This window comes from Eubalaena glacialis, chromosome 3 (assembly GCF_028564815.1).
Source record: "Eubalaena glacialis isolate mEubGla1 chromosome 3, mEubGla1.1.hap2.+ XY, whole genome shotgun sequence".
Classification (NCBI taxonomy): Eukaryota; Metazoa; Chordata; class Mammalia; order Artiodactyla; family Balaenidae; genus Eubalaena; species Eubalaena glacialis.
In genome coordinates, this window is record NC_083718.1 from 159,932,155 (window position 1) to 159,948,734 (window position 16,580).

Sequence of the window (16,580 nt, forward strand, 5' to 3'; positions counted from 1 at the left end):
GCCAGGGTTATTGCCCAGTCCACTGGATGCTGCCACCTACTCAGTTCTAGATTGATTGTTTTAATGTGGAAAAGTGAGCCCATTGTTGCCCAATCACCTGATTTTTCCAGAAAAGGCAGAAGAAAGAGAGAGGAGAGAGAGAAAATACTACACTGGCCAAATTAAATTGAATTCATAGACTGACCGCCAGGTACCATGTCTGCTCCAGTCCCACTCCTTCTTAAACAAACAGGGAAGCTAAAGCCCAAAGGGAAAAGGAATTGTCAAAAATTGTCAGAGCAAACACAGGTAGACCCGGAATTACAGCCCAAACCCTTGACTGGGCTGTTTGCCCTGAAAGAGTTACAGCAAGTCCACACTCTCTCTCCCACCCTTGTCCCTGGGTTTAGCCCTCTTACTAGAAGAGCCTTCCTTGTGAAGGGCTGCTGTGGAAAACGTGGCCCAGTGGTGCAGACATTGTGAGCAGTGAGCCTCAGGGATGTTTCTCAGGGCCAGGCCCCCACCTGGGCTTTCCTCACTTTTCATGTGTTTATGGGCAATTTTCATATCTTGTTTGGGAAGTGCCTGTTCCTAGGTTGCCTGTCAATGACTTGTAGGAGTTCTGTACTATTCTGAATAAGAGCTTTTTGAAGAGTTTGTCTGTGTTGCAAATATCTTAAGGCCTTGATATTAAGGTCCTTTGACTATTTTGACCCCAGTGGAAACAAACCTTGGGAAACAGTGGGGGTGGGAGAGGCACAGAACTCCAACCCATAATCCTTCCAACAGTCACCCTCACTGGCCCCCACATCTCCCAAGACTGCTGAGGGAATCTGGTGGTCTTGGGCAATCTGGTTGTGAGGCAGAGACACCTGAGGTGCTCTGATATTGAGTCCTGTCTGTCCCTCAGAAAAAAGGTGGATCACAGAACTTGGAGGAGTTGGGTTGGTTCCATTTATCTTATGCTGCCAAACCTCAAGATGCTGTGGAATCCTGATCCCACAGGCCCACTGCCACTCACATTGCCTCACAGATGATTCAGGCCTGGCCTTTCTGCCCCTACCTCCTCCATTAGCTTCTGGCTCTGGGCCTGAGGTGACACCTATTGGAGGAGGGGAAGGACCTCTTTCCCACCCTGCCCATTCCTGGGGCTCCGTCTTTCAAGGCCCATCCCAGTCTGTTTCCCTGGGAGACAGCAAGCAAGGAGTTTGGGACTTGCAGAGAGTCTGGCAGGCTGGTCCAGGAGTGCTCCTAACCATACACACAGAGGGTCTGCTACACTCTGACTACACTTACAGTTGCTAACCTTGGGTAAGGGTAGATGGGTTGGTGGTGAGGTTGCCCTGGGAGGGGCCCAGGGAAGCATCTTGGTACATAGGACCTTCAAAATACATGAAGCAAAAACTGAGGGATCTCCAAAGAGAAACAGACAAATCTACAACTGTAGTCAGAGATATCAGTAGTCCTCTCTTTCTAATCCATAGAACAAATAGAAAATCCAGAGGGCTATAGCAGACTTCAACAACACTGTCAAACAATGGTTACCAAACTGAACTTGTGTCCACTTGCCCACCATGCAGAAAAGCCAATTTACTGACACCGGTTTGTATTGAAAGAAAGTACAGCATTCATTGCAGGCACCAAGCAAGGAGAAAGGACAGCTCATGCTCAAAAGACCCTAACTCCCCAATGGCTTTCAGAGAAGGGTTTTTAAAGGAAAAATTTTGGGGCGAGGGCTGCAGGGTGCATGACTTTCTTCTGATTGCCTGGTGGTGAGGTAACAGGGTGATGTTTCAGGAATCTTAATTATCAGCCTTCTGGTTCCAACTAGTCTAGGGTCTAAGTGCTTGTGGTCAGCATGTAGTCACCATCCGTCACCTTGGCAAGAGTCTTAGTTTCTGCAGAACAACTCAAAGATTGTATATCCCTTGAGGAGAAACTAGGACTCTGTTTTATCTCTGGCTATTGTCTAAGCTATCATTACTTTTCTTGCTTAACCACTTTTCCTTTGTTTCTGTATTCCCTCACTTCTCTAATTAGTATCTGCTTATGCTTGCTCTTTGGAACTCAGGTAAGGCCTAGGAGACTAAAGCCTTTTTCTACAAACAAGAAACAGGGGACACAGAGAGGCTCTTTACCTGGGACGGCCCTGCAGGGTTCTGCTCAGTTTCAATCCCTCCTTTTCTTTGCTATCCCTCAGTTCTGAGGGGAAAAGGGTGGTCCAAGAAAGGGAATAAAGCTTTGGATAGAGAGGTTAATAATAAACTTGGCAGGGGAACTCTGTTTTAGGGGGACCTGGTTTTGCAGCATGACTTAATTGACATTTATGGAACATTCATCGCACAACAGCAGAAAAAAATATTTCTTTCAAGTACATAGGGAGCATTTGACCAATACAGTCTATATTCCAGGCTATGAAACAAATCTCCATAAATTGAAAAGTATTCAAATCACACAGAGTATATGACCATGATGAAATTAAAGTAGTGAAACCGAGGAGGACCCTGTGGGATTCCTGGGCACAAGAGCCTTTCTGTGTCCCCCATTTCTTGATTATAGGAAATAGGCTTCATTCAGCCTCCATGACCTTCCCTGAGTTCCAACCGGCAGGTTCAAACAATTGCTAATTAAGTAAGGGAGGGGATGAGGAGACAAGGGAGGAACAGTCAAGAAACAATAGTGCAGGCTTGGGGCAGGGTCCTGGTTCCCCCTCAAGGGATACACATAACAATATCTTTGAGCTGTTTTGCAGATACTGAAACCCCCACCAGGTGGGAGAAGTTAACTGTATGCTGCCCACAAGCACATAGACCCCAGACCGGTTGGAACCAGAAGGTTAATGATACTGACTCCCACTTACCTCACCATCAACCAGTCAGAAGAATGTCCACGAGCTGATCATGCCCTCTTTGACGCATTAGGATAAAAGTCCTCACTACCCCCTCCAGATTGGGACACACAGTTTTGAGGGCATTAGCCCACTGTGGCCCCCTTTACCTGGCAAAACAATAAAGCTGTTATTTTCTACTTTACCAAAAACTCTGTCTCTGAGATTTAATTCGGTCTCGGGATACAGATGCCAGATTTGGTTCAGTAGGAATCAATAACAAAGATTTCTAGAAAATCTACAAATATTTGGAAACTAAACAACACACTTCTACAAAACCCATGATCCAAAGAAGAAATCAATGTGGAAAATTAGAAGGTGTTTTGAACTGAATGAAAATAAAAACACAACGTATCAAAATTTGTGACATGCTGTTTAAGTAGTACTTAGAGGAAATTTGTAGCACTAAATGCCTATATTAGAAAAGAAGAAAAGTCTGAAATCAATTGCCTCAATTTCCATCTTAAGAAACTAGGGAAAGAAAAACAGATTAAACTCAACATAGAAACATCTTCTGCTTAGAAGAAATGAAATAATAATTACTGTGGAAATCAATGAAGTAGGAGGCAGTAAAACCGAGAAAATCAGTGAATGATTCTTAGAGAATCAACACTCAAGAAGAAATAGATAACTTGAATGGCCCTTTATTTATTAAATAAATTGAACTTTTAGTTAAAAACATCTCACAAAGAAAACTCCAGTCCATATAGTTTCACGGGTGAATTCTACCAAATATTTAAGGAGGACATAACACCAATGCTGCACAAACTCTTCCAGAATATTGGAGAGAGTACTTCCCAACTCATTCTATGATGTCAGCATTACCCTGCTATCAAAACCAGACAAAGACATTATAAGAAAAGAAAACTATAGATCAATGTCCCTCATGAACATAGATGCAAAAACCCTAAACAAAATTTTAAACAAATCAAATCCAACAATATATTAAAAGAGTAATATATCATGACCATGTGAGATTTACTGTAGGGATGCAAAGTTGACTTGACATTAGAAAATTAATCACTGTAATTCACCATATTAACAAACCAAAAACCATATGATCATCTCAATAGATGTAGAAAAAGTATTGACAACATCTAACATCCATGTCTCATAAAAACTCTCAGCTAAGTAGGAATCAAAGGGAGTCCCTAACCTGATAGAGAGCATCTATAAACACTACAGCTAAAATTATACTTAATGGCAAAAGGCATAAATAATTTCTTGATTTAAGATCAAGAGCAAGACAAAGATGTCTGTTTTCAATGCTTCTATTCAATGTTGCACTGGATGCTTTGATCAGTGAAATAAGGCAAGAAATAGAAATAAAAAGCATCCATTGGAAAAAAGAACTAAAACAGTCTTTGTTCTCTGATGACATGATTGCTTATGTAGAAAATTAGAATCTACTTAGTATGTTGGAATTTATGGGCTTTTGTAAGATTTTATGGAGAAAATCTTTAAGGTACTATTAGTAGGAGCAGTAGGAGTGGATACTGGCCAGAAATCTCAGAAGTCCAACATACTCTGTAACACCAATTTTAGCACTCACTCCTAAGGAATTAGTTCAAGAATGGAGAATTCTACATGTTTAAAGATGTTCATTTCGGTATTGTTTATAAAAGAAAGTTTTAGGGAATTCCCAGGCAGTCCAGTGGTTAAGACTTGCTGCTTTCACTGCCGTGGGCCCAGGTTTGATCCCTAGTCAGGGAAGTAAGATCCCACAAGCCACATGGCACAGCGGGAAAAAAGTTTTTTCAAATTGTGCATGTTGTTATGCTTTCAGTTAAGATGATACATTGAATGTAGAACAACTGGAAACATGTATATGATATAACATGAAGTGGGGAAAAAAAGTAGTCTACAAAATGACCAGTATACAATGAATACAAGTTCACACACAATTATGTACTTGATAAAATAGTGGAAGAAAGCACACTAAAAAATGCCATTGGTTTTAGAAAAGTGGGATTATGGTTGACTCCCTTTTTGTATTCCCTATCTTCCAATCTTTGAGGGACATAGTTATAACAGGATGTTGACTGGGACTTTTCCTGTTGTATCAAAATTTGGCTAAAGCTCCACTTTTTCAAAGAGCCTCAATGAGTTGCAAGGTGCAAATCAATCCCTGTGATCATCAGCCCATCATCATGCACTGGTAGACTATATAAAAATACTTGAAATAGGAAAGATGGGTTCATTAAATAAGAGTGTTTGGTGTAGTCTTTCTCCTAGAGGACAGTGATATGATTCTTACTTTTCCCTTTTAGTGAGGGAGGGGAATGGGTGCTCCCTTGTCCCCTCACAGGTCAAGTGAGGGAAGCTCTTAAGAGAATTGTTCAGACTGGTTGCAGAGAGAGATTTGTGCTGAGCTGTAGCAACTCTGGGCCTCCTCCCCACCCCTGCTCCAGGATGCAACTGGACAGGTGCACCATGAGAGATTGAGAGATTGATATGTCCACTGGGACTTGAGGGGTGAATGAGACTTGTGCTTCCTTCCTACCTGGAGAATACTGAAGACAGGAAGCTGACAGGAGGGGACCTGGAAGGCAGGAAGAGGAGAGAAGGCAGCATTGGGACTGCTTGCACTTCCCCATTTAGAGTTACAAGGATGTATGTGTTTACCGTGGGCCAATTGGATGCTGCAGTGTACATCCTGCCTGTTTGTATAATGCTTTGAAACTTGATTTGGCTGCTTGGTCTCTACCCTTGTGGATATCATACTCTGAGAGAGAGAGGCAGACAGAATAAAAGAATTATACAAATAAATATAAACCCTAATTGTTAGAAGTACTAAAGTGGAAAGGTGCATGGTGCTAAAAGGGCATGTAATATGTACATTTAGCATAGTTAGGTCTGGGAAGGTTTCCTTGTGGAAGTGATGTATGAGATCCTAAATTAGGAGTTAACTAGAGGAAATTGATGTTTGGAGGGAACAACATATACCAAGTTCCTAAAGTCAGAAGGAGCATGGTATGTGCAAGGAACAGAAGGAAGCTTAGTTAGGCAGGAAGCGAGGGAGAGAACGTGGAGATGTGCAGGGTCAAACCATGGGCCTGTAGGCCATGTTAGAACTTTGTTCTTTATCTTAAGAGCACTGGAAAGTTATTAAAGTATTTAAAACTGGGGATGATGTTCTAAAACTTGTATTTTGAATAGATCATTCTAGCTGCAGTGTGGATAACAATTATCAGCTGAATATATGCTGTTATATATTAAATTAAAGAAGCCTTTCTTTCATTAATTTTCCCTGGAATACAGTGGAATATTTTGATCTTCATAGTATTTCTTTTGAGATTCAGAAAGTTTTCTTGTAGTATACCTTTGGATAATGCTTCTGATCCATTTACTGTTGTCTTCTTTAGAAATTCTTTAATACTTGTAAGTTGGATCTATGAAACTGTAGGGGAACAAAATTTGCCACCCTCAAATGCCTCTATGGCACATGTATTATTTCAAGCTGAAAACAATCAAGGCCCAAAAGACTCAGGAAGAAACTTAGAGCTTCCCCATAACTGCCTGAAGAAATTAGGCAGAGGGCCTATTACAGCAATAAAGCTATCACCAGAAACATCTGCAGTGAATATGGACTAGGTGTGGTAGGGGAAACTCTGAGAGATCAGAGTTCACTCTGTGTCCCCTTGTCTCTGCATGGCCCAGTGAACATTTGTTCACCAAACATTTGCTTTTTCATCTCCCTGTGAATTGCCTTCCTCCCTTTTGAAGGCCCAAACCACTAGCCCCAGTACCCTCTTTTGTCCTGAGCTAAAGATGGTATTTAAGGTGAGGGTTTCAGGCATTTTGATGAGTTACTCAGTTTTCCTGGGTCTCTCCTATGTATACATGTTATTAAACTTTTGTGTGATTTTCTCCTGTTAATCTGTCTCATGTCAATTTAATTCTTAGACCAAAAGAAACTAGAAGAGTAGAAGAGAATTTCTTCCTCCCTGACACAACTCACCCTTTATTCTGTAATCATCATAATTGTCTTTTTTTTTCCCCTGCATTCTGGGAATATTTAAAATTTTATGCAAGATCAATGGTCCCATTTACTATCTTCAGTTCAGGTTTGTCTTTTGTCTTCTGTGTCAAATTATATTTTACTGTACTTAATGCATTCTTCTTATCTCAGTTTATTACTTCTCATCATGGCCTGCTTTGTTCTTTTGTACCTGGTTGAAATCACAGAACAGCTATTTAAAAATATTTTTCTTGTCTGTTTTTCAAATAAAGACTTTTTCTCTGAATTTTGAGGATACTGCTCTCTTCTCATGAGTTGCGGATATATATTACAGTGATGGTGATGAAATGGTGAAGCTGAATGATGGTGTTTGAATGACAGTGGGGATGATGTAATACTGATGATGATTAAGACGGTGAGATGATGAGTTAGTAATAATATTGAGAATGATAATGCAATAAGTAAAGAATGATGTTTTTGGGGTGATGGGTGAAAATGATGATGAGAATTCTAATGGGGTGATGATGTTATAACGATGATGTAATGTGTGATGAAAATAACAGGGTGATGGTAGTGGTGAAAGTTAAGGTGCCTTGGGTATGTGCTTAGTAGCTAGGGTACACACTTGGGATAAATTTAGGTAAAAGTTAAAAGAAGTTTCTTGAGATGCCTCTGAGGGACACAATCATTTCTGCTTTTCCTGCTTAGCTGCTGCTGTTGGCCCAGGTGTATAATAAGCTGAAGTTCTTAATGATGTTTCTCCCATATTCTTAAGCACTGAATTTAACAAGCCTCCCAGGACTTGTCACTTCAGAGCAACTCAGCTGTGGCTTAATTGGGCCACAGCCAGGAAGGAGCACTTCTGGGGCAGAGGAGTGGCTCCTAGTAACTGGGGAATAGACTACTTAGAGACTCATAGCAGGAGGGGGAAAGAGGAAGAGTGATCAAGACATTACTTCTAGCTTAATTGGGATTAGAAGAGTGTAGCTTTCTGTGTAACTGACAGAACTTGCATCCTCCTGGGAAGTGTCAAGCTAAAGCAGAGCTTGTGGGGAATTCTCAAAGTCTGGGGCCTTTGATTTTGCTTGGGAAGCCACATCACAAATCTAAGGCAGGCCCCTAAATTCAGGTATCATATGCTTCCTGAGAAGTTTTCTCCACCTTGAGATAACCTTGCCATGCAAGTCAGTTACTGAAGATCAGAGCTATCAGGAGCCTTTAAAGGTGACAGTGATAGCCTGGTTACATCAGACACCACTGCAGTGTTTTCATTGCTGTTATTTGTAATTTCTTTTAATTTGTCTCTAACTATACAAGTAAACACTAATACACTCATTGTAAACATTCAAACAATACAGGTGAGTAAGAGTCCCCTTTGATCTTTACTAGTCTCCACATCAGAGGTTAAGTCTGCGTCCAAGTTTTAAAAAAATATGCTTTAACATTACATATACATGAACATACAGAAATATAATTTTGTTCTTTTTTTTAAGGTGGAGAGACATACTGATAACATAATAATGATATAAATGACTATTTTTACTGCTAGGTCAAAAAGTATATATATGCTTAATTTATTTCAGCTTTATTGAGGTTTAATTGACATGTAAAATTGTAAGATATTTAAAGTGTATATCATGGTGATTGGATATACGTACACATTGTGAAGGGATTCCTCCATCTGTTACTTCACATATTTATCTATTTTGTGTGTGTGTGAAAACATTTAAGTTCTACTCCCTTAGCAAATTTCAGTTATATAATATACTGTGCTATCAACTATAGTCATCATGAAAAAAGAACTATAGTCATCATGATTTATATTAGATCCTCAGACTTTATTCATCTTATAGCTGAAAGTTTGTAGTACCCTTTTACCAAGTTCTCCCTATTTCCCCCCTCCCCCAGCTTCTGGCAACAACTTTTCTGCTCTTGTTTCTATGAGTTTGATTTTTTAAAAATGAAACATATATGTGATACTATGCAGTATTTGTCTTATTTCACTAACATTATGCCCTCAAGGTCCATCTATATTGTTGCAAATGGCAAGGTTTCCTTCTTTCTCATGGCTGAATTATATATATATATATATATATATATATATTTATTTATTTATTTATTTATTTATTTATTTATATAATTTATATATAATTATATATATTATATATATGTATGTATGTATAGCACATCCTCTTTATCCATTCAAATGTCGATGGACATTTATGTTGTTTCTATATCTTGGCTATTGTGAATAATGCTGCAGTGAATATGGCAGTACAGATATCTTTTGATATCCTGTTTTTAATTCCTTTGGATATATACACAGAAGTGAGATTCCTGGATCATATGGTAGTTCTATTTTTAAATTTTTTGAGAACCTTCGGTACTGTTCTCCATAGTGGCTGCACCAATTTACATTCCCACCAACAATGCACCAGGGATCCCTTTTATCCATATCCTTGTCAACACTTGTTATTGCTTGTCTTTGTTTGTTTGTTTGTTTTTTTAATATTTATTTATTTATTCGGCTGTGCCGGGCCTTAGTTGCAGCACGCGGGATCTTCATTGCCACGTGCAGGATCTTTGTTGTGGCATTTGGACTCTTAATTGTGGCATGTGAACTCTTAGTTGCAGTATGCACGTGGGATCTAGTTCCCTGACCAGGGATCAAACTCAGGTTCCCTGCATTGGGAGCACTGAGTCTTAACCACTGGACCACCAGGGAAGTCCCTATTGCTTGTCTTTTTGAAGAAAAACCATTCTAACAGGTGTGAGGTGATATCTCACTGTGGTTTTGCTTTGCATTTTCCTGATGATTAGTAATGTTGAGTTCCTATATATGTACCTGTTGGCCATTTGTATGTTTTCTTTAGAAAAATGTCTATTTGGTTCCTCTGCCCATTTTTTAATCAGATTGGTTTTTTTTCTTTTTTTGCTATTGAGTTATATGAGTTCTTTATATATTTTGAATATTACTCCCTAATCAGATATGTGATTTGCAAATATTTTCTCCCATTCTGTAGGTTACCTTTACATTTTGTTGATGGTTTCCTTTGTTGTGGAGAAGATTTTTATTTTGATGTAGTCCCACTTTTTATTTTTGATATTTTTGCTTTTGCTTTAGGTCATATCCAAAAAATCCTTGCCAAGACCCATGTCAAGGAGCTTTTTTTCTATATTTTCTTCTAGGATTTTTATGGTTTCAGGTCTTACATTTAAGTCTTTAATCCATTTTGAGTTAATTTTTCTGGGTGATGTAAAATAGGAGTCTAATTTCATTCTTCTACAGGCACTTTTTATTAAAGAGATTGTCTTTTCTCCATTGAGTATTTTTGGCTCCCTTGTCAAGTATTAGATGACTGTATATGCATGAGTTTATTTCTGGGTTCTCAATGCCATTCCATTGGTCTATGAGTCTGCTTTTATGCCACTAACATGCTGTTTTGATTACTATAGCTTTTTTTTTTTTTTTTTTTAATTCTGGATCTAATTCTGCAGTTTTTGCTCCAGGATTATCTTTTTTTTTTTTTTTAATATTTATTTATTTATTTATTTATTTTTGGCTGTGTTGGGTCTTCGTTTCTGTACGAGGGCTTTCTTCAGTTGCGGCAAGCGGGGGCCTCTCTTCATCGCGGTGCGTGGGCCTCTCACTATCGCGGCCTCTCTTGTTGGGGAGCACAGGCTCCAGTCGCTCAGGCTCAGCAGTTGTGGCTCATGGGCCTAGTTGCTCCGCGGCACGTGGGATCCTCCCAGACCAGGGCTTGAACCCGTGTCCCCCGCATCGGCAGGCAGACTCTCAACCACTGCGCCACCAGGGAAGCCCCTATAGCTTTTTAATATAACTTAAAATCAGGAAGTGTGATGCTCCATTCTTTGTCCTCAGGATTGCTTTGGGTATTTGTGATCTTTTGTGGTTCCATATAAATTTTAGGATTTTTTCCTACTTCTGTAAAAAATGCCATTGGACTCTTGATAGAGATTGCATTAAATCTATAGATGCCTTTTGGTAGTATTGACATGTTAAGAATATTAATTTTTCCAATCCACGAATTCAGGATATTTTTCATTTATTTGTGTCTTCTTCAACTTCTTTCATCAATGTCTTGTAGTTTTCAGAGTAGAGATCTTTCATCTCCCTCATTAAATTTACTCCTAAGTATTTTATTCTTTTTGATGCTGTTGTAAATGGAATAATTTCTTTTCCAGAATATTAGTTGTTAGTGTAAAGAAATGCTACTGATATTTGTATGTTAATTTTGTATCCTGCAGCTTTACTGAATTCCCTGATTAGATCTAACAGTTTTTTTAATGGAGTTTTTAGGATTTTCTATGTATAAAATTATGTCATCTACAAATATATACAGTTTTACTCCTTTCTTTTCAATTCCAATGTCTTTTATTTCTTTTTTCTTGCCTGATTGCTCTGGCTAGGACTTCCAGTACTATGTTCAATAGGAGTGGTAAGAGAGGCACCCTTGTCTTGCTTAACGATTACTGAAATATTTTTTTTGATCAACTTAATGGGTGGTGAATTGACACCTTGTTTAATTTGAATGTCACTCACTAATTATAATATTAATGAGATGGACATTTAAAACTGATTATTGACCATATTAATTTTTATTTTTTATGAATTACTTATCATATAATTGATCCCCTTTTTCCATTGGTTTTGTTTTTAAATGTATATATTCTGAATATATATTCTTTTTATATTATGTATATTGTATATACTTTTATATATTATTCATATATATCTCCTTTCTGTATCATATATGTTGCAAGTATTTTCTCCCATTTTATCATTTTTCTTTTGAGGTTTTTGGTATTTCTGTTGTTGTTGTTATCAAATCAGTCAGTCTTTTTCCTTATGGCTGTGTGCACTGTTTGTATGTGATCTTATCTATACTTAGGAATGTAATCTACATCTTAAAATTATAAAAAATATTTTACATTTTTCGTGTATTCTTTTAGCTCTTTAATTTATCAAGAATTTATTTTTGCTATGGGGTGAGATAGAGATCTAATATTTTTTCCAGATTGAGAGCCAGTTGTACTAATAATATTTATTGAATAGTATATTCTTTACCCAACTGACTTAAAATTCCATCATTACTATATTCTAATGCTCCAGGTAATTATGACTCTATTTTGAATTCTACTCTTTTATTGATCTATCAGTATGTTTTTCTAACTGGCAGGACAAGTTTTCTTTTATCCTTTTTTCTTTAGGCTATTTTTATGCATTTTCTCTTTGAAATGAACTTTAGAATGAGCTAATCAAGTTTCCTAAATACATTTTTTGGGACTTGGATTGGGTTTTGAGTTAAAAAATTGCAGAAGTGACATATTTACAATATTGAGGTTTCCCATTCATATATATTCTGTCTTTATTTATTAGTAAAATTTTATAGCATTCTTCATATAGATCTTAAATGTTTACTAATATGCTGATTTTTTTAAAAAATTATAATTTTGTAACAATTACAAATGTTATTCTTTTTTCCATTATGTTGATAATAATTAGAAGGTGTTTTATCTTTGTTTTCTTTGTTCATTTTGTATGTAGTTTTATTTCTTAAATCTATTAACATCGGACATTGTATTAATATATTTTCTAATTTGGAATCCTTTTTTCATTTAATGGGTAAACCCTAGTTGGTTATGATGTATTATTATTTTAATTTACTGCTACATTTCACTTACTATTTTATTAAGGATATTTATGTCTATTATTTGCAAGGGAAGGATTGGCATTTAACTTTCACATTTTGTACTATCTTTCTATCTTTGCCCAATTATAGTACCAGTCTTGTAACCTAGGAAGCAGCCACCTTTCCCTATACTCTGGGACAGTTTGTGTAACATGGGAAGAATCTGTTCTGTAAAAGGGTTAGTAAAATTCATTCACAAAACATCTGGGCCCCAAGACTTTTTTAAAAAGGATAGATACTTGATTAACATAATAACTTGTTTTCTTGGTCTACTCAGAGATTTTACTTCTTCTTGAGATGATCTGGTCAGTTAAATTGTTGTAAAAAACTACTTATTGAATCTATATTTTCAAATTTACTGGTAAGAAATTTTATATAGTACTTTCTCAAAATTTAAAAAATACCCTTACTATCTGTCTTTTGTAATATTTTTTCTTCCTATAAGTTGCCTATTGTTTATATATTTGTATATAGTCATCATTTCCAAAAAAGTGTTTATTAGTAGTCTTTTTCTATTTTATTAATTTATATATTTAAAAATTATTTCACTTTGTCAGTATTCATTTAATTGATTTTGTTTTTCTTTTTCATTGAAATTACTATTAAACCCTTAGTAAGAATGACAAATTGTATGGAAACACAAAAGACCCCGAAGAGCCAAAGCAATCTTGAGAACAAAAAATGGAGCTGGAGGAATCAGGCTCCCTGACTTCAGACTATATTACAAAGCTACAGTAATCAAGACAGTTTGGTACTGGCACAAAAACAGAAATATAGATCAATGGAACAGGATAGAAAGCCCAGAGATAAACCCACGCACATATGGTCACCTTATCTTTGATAAAGGAGGCAAGCATATACAGTGGAGAAAAGACAGCCTCTTCAATAAGTGGCACTGCGAAAACTGGACAGCTACATGTAAAAGTATGAAATTAGAACACTCCCTGACACCATACACAAAAATAAACTCAAAATGGATTAAAGACCTAAGTGTAAGGCCAGACACTATCAAACTCTTAGAGGAAAACATAGGCAGGACACTCTATGACATAAATCACAGCAAGATCCTTTTTGACCCAACTCCTAGAGAAATGGAAATAAATACACAAACAAACAAATGGGACCTAATGAAACTTAAAAGCTTTTGCACAGCAAAGGAAACCATAAACAAGACCAAAAGACAACCCTCAGAATGGGAGAAAATATTTGCAAATGAAGCAACTGACAAAGGATTAATCTCCAAGATTTACAAGCAGCTCATGCAGCTCAATAACAGAAAAACGAACAACCCAATCCAAAAATGGGCAGAAGACCTAAATAGACATTTCTCCAAAGAAGATATACAGATTGCCAACAGACACATGAAAGAATGCTCAACATCATTAATCATTAGAGAAATGCAAATCAAAACTACAATGAGATATCATCTCACACCGGTCAGAATGGCCATCATCAAAAAATCTAGAAACAATAAATGCTGGAGAGGGTGTGGAGGAAAGGGAACACTCTTGCACTGTTGGTGGGAATGTAAATTGATACAGCCACTATGGAGAACAGTATAGAGGTTCCTTAAAAAACTACAAATAGAACTACCATACGACCCAGCAATCCCACTACTGGGCATATACCCTGAGAAAACCATAGTTCAAAAAGAGTCATGTACCAAAATGTTCATTGTAGCTCTATTTACAATAGCCAGGACATGGAAGCAACCTAAGTGTCCATCATCGGATGAATGGATAAAGAAGATGTGGCACATATATACAATGGAATATTACTCAGCCAGAAAAAGAAATGAAATGGAGGTATTTGTAATGAGGTGGATGGAGTTAGAGTCTGTCATACAGAGTGAAGTAAGTCAGAAAGAGAAAAACAAATACAGTATGCTAACACATATATATGGAATCTAAGGAAAAAAAAAAAAAGGCCATGAAGAACCTAGTGGCAAGACGGGAATAAAGACACAGACCTACTAGAGAATGGACTTGAGGATATGGGGAGGGGGAAGGGTGAGATGTGACAGGGTGAGAGAGTGTCATGGACATATATACACTACCAAATGTACAATAGATAGCTAGTGGGAAGCAGCTGCATAGCACAGGGAGATCAGCTCGGTGCTTTGTGACCACCTAGAGGGGTGGGATGGGGAGGATGGGAGGGAGGGAGATGCAAGAGGGAAGAGATATGGGAACATATGTATATGTATAACTGATTCACTTTGTTATAAAGCAGAAACTAACACACCATTGTAAAGCAATTATACTTCAATAAAGATGTTTAAAAAAAAAAAAACTTACTACAAAACTGTAATCAAGACAGTATAAGAGTCCAGACATGAAATCATATGTCCATGGTCAACTGATTTTTGATGAGTGCCAAAATTATGCAATGGGGAAATAACAGTCTTTCCAACAAATGGTGCTGGGACAACTGGATAGCCACATGCAAAAGAATGAAGTTGGACCCTTATCTCAAACCATATACAAAAATTAACACAAAATGACCAAAATATGAGTTAAAAATATAAAACTATTAGGAGAAAACAGAAGGGTAAACCTTCATGACCTCAGATTTGGCAATAGGTTTTTAGATTGATATCAAAAGCACAAGCAATAAAAGAAAAAATAGATAATGTGAAACTCATCAAAAATTTAAAATTCCATCCTTCAAAAAACAGCAAGAAAATGAAAACTTACACAATCGTAGAAAATATTTATAAATATATGTGCATCTATCTGATAAAAGACTTGTATCTACAATACATAATGAATGCTTACAACAATGCAATACACGTCTCCAAAGAGGATATACAGATGGTCAATAAGCATGTGAAAAGATGCTCAACATCGTTAATCATTAGGAAAATGCAAATCAAAATCACAATGAGATACCACTTCATACCTACTAGGATGACTAGGATTAAAAAATCACATAATAACAAGTGCTGGCAAGGATGTGGAGAAATGAGAACCCTCATACACTACTAGTGGGAATGTAAAATGGTGCAGACACTTCGAAAACAGTCTAACACTTCTTCAAACAATTAAACATAGAGTTACTCCCATGATCCAGCAATTCTATGCCTAGGTATTTATTCAGGAAAATCAACTTGTACACAAATCAAGACTTGTACAAAAATATTAATAGCAATTTTATATATGACAGCCCAAAATTAGAAATAATCTAGATATCCATTAACAGGAAATGGATAAATAAATTATGGTATATCTATAAAGTGGAATACTACTCAACAATGAAAACAAATGAATTACTATGTGCAAAAACATGGACAAATCTCAAAAACATGTTGAGATGAAAAACACAACACAAAAGAATACATACTCTATGGCTCCATTATATGAAGTTTAAAAACAAGTTAAATCTATGGTAGAAAAAAATCAGAACACTGGTTGCAGGGAGAGGAGGTGTAGAGACAGACTTGAAGGAGCACAGGGGAACTTTATGGGGTGATGAATCTGCTCTATAAACTAGTTGGAGTGGTGATTACATGAGTGTATACAATTATTAAAACTCATCCAACTGTACACTTAAAATTGTATTTTGAGCACGTCAGGGGTTCGGAGGATGTCAGGACTAGAAGGGCTCCCAAGGATATTTTGATGAGCAGGTATCAAAGGAACTAACTGATGAGTTTTATTATTTATTTCAATATATTCTCTCTGTGTGTGTGCATGCATGTGTGGTGTTCGTTTTAATGTGTTTAGGTAGGGCATGGACTCATTCTAGACACAAGCCCCACCACTCCATGTTGTATTACACCCAAACACCTCATGCATTTACTTTACTTGTCTGACCCCTAAATCGTTTGAGTTGTAATTCTTCATGTAATGCCACATTCCTTCCCTGGATCCATATTATATATAAGGAGGCTGAAACCCAGAGGGGAAAGTACCTAAACAAGACCGCACAGTAAAACAGGTCAGAACTGGCATCCATGTGTCCTGGTTCTGAGTCAAGGGCTTGTTCCCATTGCACCAGTCTCCCCGAGGACATACAACAGAAAAAAAGGAAACCCACA